We start from the raw sequence: 4,179 nt of genomic DNA on the forward strand, positions 1-4,179 counted from the left end.
TAAAAATTGTACCCAGGGCTACGGGAGACTCCCCGCTCCTTAAATTAAGTCCTTCGATGTTGTCATGGTGCCGTAGTGCCCTTTAGGAATGAGCCGTGGAGTGCGGGGCAGTCTGGGAGACATCGATTCACGGCAACGTGCAGCAGACCGGTTGCTGGAGAGTGTGTTATGTGCCCGGCACAGAAGCTTAGACCGAGGGAAGCGATGTCCTCGGGGGCCTTGCCGAATTAGTGTTGTCAGAGCGGCCACTTCTAACTGCGTCCTGTGGCGTGGAGAGGTCCAGGACCGTGTGCGGCTGGAGGGTTGAGGTCAGTCGATGATGAATGTGGACCCTTTGAATGTCATAGTCAGACAAAGTCCCATTGCTTGGCAGCAAAGATCAGTCTTCAAAGGAAAAATATCAGCACTCATTCTGTCGGAAGCAACAGGGCATCTCTAACCCAAGCTGACATAAGCAGAGGAGAGGATTTATTGTCCTTCGCATTCAGGTCCAACTGGATCCAGGTGCACAGGCTTTTAGGGACTTTCCCCCCATCTCCTGCTCTGTCTTCTGCTGTTGGCTTCATTTTTCTCTGGTTCCATGTGGTGACCTTTGGTGGCTCCAGACCCATAGCCTCTCACATTTGGTTCAGCAAAAGAAATTTAAAAAGTATCTCTTCTCAGTAGTTTTTCTAGAAGTCTTAGAATTCACTCTGATTGGACCAGTTGCTGTCCTGTGGTCAACTGATCTCTGACTCAGGGACTTTGGTGCTGTGACTGGGTGCGAAGAAGGTCCTGCGTCCCATCCTTGGTGCCTGGAGTGGAGGGTCACCCAACGTTGCACGGGCTGCACACGTGCATGTGTGCATGTGCACGCATGTGAGGGAGAGCATTGTGCATGTGTGTATGCGTGCATGTGTGTGAGGGGAGCATGTATATATGTGTGTGCACGCATGTGAGGGAGAGCATTGTGCATGTATGCATGTGCAGGAGAGATACATGTGTGCTTGTGCATGTGTGTGATGAAGAGTGTGTGCGCATGTGTGTGTGCATGTGTATAAGGGAGAGCATGTGCACATTGTGTGTGTGCATGTGCACACATGTGAGGGAGAGCATGTGTATATATGTGTGTGCATGTGTGTAAGGGAGAGCATGTGCGCATTGTGTGTGTGCATGTGCACACATGTGAGGGAGAGCATGTGTATATGTGTGTGTGCATGCATGTGAGAGAGCATTGTGCGTGTGTGTGAGGGGAGCATGTGCATGCACGTGCACATGTATACATGTGTGAGGGAGAGCACGTGTGCTTGCATGCATGTGCAGGAGAGATACATGTGTGTGCTTGTGCATGCGTGTGATGAAGAGTGTGTGTGCATGTATGTAAGGGAGAGCATGTGCGCATTGTGTGTGCATGTGCACGTGTGTGGAGAGCTGCATGTGTATGAGGGAGCACATGTGCATGTGTGTGAAGGAGCACTGTTTGTATGAGTGAGAGAGCATGTGTGTGTACACACGTGTGCATTGTGCATGTGCATATGTGTGAGGATGAGCATGTGTGCATGTGTGCACACGTGTGCATTGTGCGCGAGCATGCATGTGAGGGGAGCATGTGTGTGCGTGTGCGTGTGTGTGAGAGCGTGTGTGCATGCGTGTGCACACGTGTGCATTGTACATGAGCATGCATGTGTGTGCATGTGTGTGAGAGAGCGTGTGTGCATGTGTGTGCCTGCATGTGAAGGACAGAACGCATGCACATGTGTGCGTGTGTGAAAGTCGGTGACTTAGTGGCAGAGGAGGAGGGGATGCTGGGGGCCAAGAGGACAACTGTCCACTCTGTCCAGCCAAGAGCCCCTCCCTGTGGGGCTGCAGGCCTGGGCTCTGGCCATTGTCTAAGTCTATGGCATCGTCCTGCTGGGCACGGCGTGGGCAGCCGGGGCTGGGAAGGCGGTGCCTCCTCTCCCCGCGCGTGGCCTTAAGCGAGCTCCTCGCCCTCTGTCAGCTCCTAGACGTCTCCATAGAGGTTACCGGCCTCTCTCGGGCTGACCGGTTAGTGTTAGGGCCCCTCTCTCAGCCTGAGCCCCTTTGAGGACGTGAACCTGGGCGCCCCCTACTGTGCAGCCACCTGGGCGCCCCCCTCCCCTGACTGTGCGGCCACCTGGGCGCCCCCCTCCCCGACTGCGCAGCCACCTGGGCGCCCCCCTCCCCGACTGCGCAGCCGGCCTCCTGTCATCGGTCCGCCCGCGGCCGTCTGAGTTCCAGCCGTACTGGTCTGTCGCTCTCGCCCCCCACCTGCCCCCGGGGACCTCCTCGAAGCCTTTCTTTTAATGTCATCGTCATTTCCCAGCAGTCTCTCCCCGCCGACTGCCAGACAAAACCAGAACCCACCAAAACTCACTGGATTTTCACAAGGCGGAACACACGTAACAGCACCCCGACCCGCAGCAGGATGCGGCCAGCCCCGGGGCCCGCCCTGGCTCCCTGGCCGGTGTCCTGGGTAACAGCTTCGCAGTCCTACGGCGCTGCCCCCAACGGGCCGTGTGTCTGGGCAGGTGGCTCCCGCCACCGCCTGAGCTAACAGGGATCTCTCTCTGAAGAAAAAGAAGGCGAGGCATTACAATTTTTCATGTGCATCAAATGTTCTTACACTATTAGTCATACTTTTTTAGTTTATAGAACCGTTTTATATTAAGAGCAATACAAGATTTTTCAAAAATGAAAAGAGGACAAACATGGAAAAATAAATGGATTTGCAAGCCCTAATCCCAGAACTCGGAAAATAGCATTTTAAAATAATGTTGCACATTTATTTTTGGTACTGAAAAACTGGACAAAACTCTAGGTGCTATTTTCAGCCTGCTTTGTCAAGTTTTTAAAACACCTTTATTGAGATGTAACTCGCATAACGTACGATTCACCCATTTAAAACGTACAGTTCATCGGTTTTTAGTGTATCACAGATATGTACGACCACCACCCTAGTCAATTTTAGGACATTTTTGTCACCCGAAAAAAAAGAACCTGTGCTATTTGGCTGTCACCTCCCTGGTCCCTCCTCCCTAGAGCCTCTGGCGGCCAGTAACCTGCTTCCTCTCTAGAGATCTGCCTATCTCTGGCCTTTGCACATGAACGGAATCCGAGAGCATGTAGTCTCTCGTGTCTGGCTGCTTTCGCTTAGCGTAATAATTTCAAGGTTCGGCCACTTTGTAGCATGTGTCAGCACTTTATTCCTTTCTATGGTTGTGTGCCATACCATCGTTTGGGTACTCACGGGGATTTTTGTAGATTTACGCAGGTGTCGAAGCAGCGTCCCGGGCCCAGAATAATGGTTCGGTGGCCCTTCGCTGTAATTATGATGACGAGCGGTGTAGCCATCGTCAGTTCTAAATGATCTTTGCAGACCCCTATTTCTCATCCGTAAAACGGGTCCAGGAGTGAGTGTGCATGTCTCTGAGGGGGTGGTGAAGCGGGCATGACGGGGTCCTGGGAGTACCGTCCCCACTCCAGGTGTGCCCAGCCGCACTGCTCCGTGCCCTGCTCTCCCAGGTCACGGGGCTGGCTGGCGAGAGGGAGCCCTGTCCAGGGGACGCGTGCGAAATGCCCCTCGGGTTCCGTGTGCTTCTCCCTCAGGGCGTTGGAAGGACCCGTGCCTGGATCCCCAAGAGGTGGCATCGTGACAGTGTGCCTGGGCCACCTGCCCACCAGCAGAGCATGTCCCGGCTGGACTTGGAGGAGTTGGCTAAAATAGGTACGTGTTTTCCTCCCCGGGAGTCCCTCGGTGTCCTGTCCTTACAAAGACACCTGTCATTGGAGTCAGGCCCATCCTCGTCCAGCGCGGCCACAGTTTAACTAATTTCATCTCTAAAGATACTTCCCAAGCAAGGTCACATCGTGAGGTTCCCGGTCAGCGTGAGATTTAGAGGGACAGCTGGGGACCAAAGTCTGCCCCAGCCTGGAATCCAAAGTCCCGTTCTTTTTCTAGCTGCAGACATTTCTGACAGCACCCTGCTTTGTTCCGTATGAGGGAACCACCCTGCTAAAATCCAGCTTCGGAAGATGGCGCTTTCTTCCTGCCTCGTAGTGCGGCGACCCAAGTGTCTGCCCTCGGCCCCTCCGTGGCTTCCTGCCAGCTGCCAGTGTCAGCATCTTTCAGAAAGGGCCTGAGTCAGAATTTGGAGCTGGGAAGTCGAGTTCATCTGCCCG

The 4,179-nt window shown here is 53.8% G+C and overlaps 1 protein-coding gene across 1 annotated transcript in view; it reads left to right on the forward strand.

The window, feature by feature from the left end:
* ARHGAP8 (Rho GTPase activating protein 8) overlaps positions 1-4,179 on the forward strand; it is a 70,938-nt gene that overhangs the window by 28,517 nt on the left and 38,242 nt on the right. The window lies entirely within an intron of this gene.

This window comes from Pteropus vampyrus, unplaced genomic scaffold (assembly GCF_000151845.1).
Source record: "Pteropus vampyrus isolate Shadow unplaced genomic scaffold, Pvam_2.0 Scaffold257, whole genome shotgun sequence".
NCBI lineage: Eukaryota > Metazoa > Chordata > Mammalia > Chiroptera > Pteropodidae > Pteropus > Pteropus vampyrus.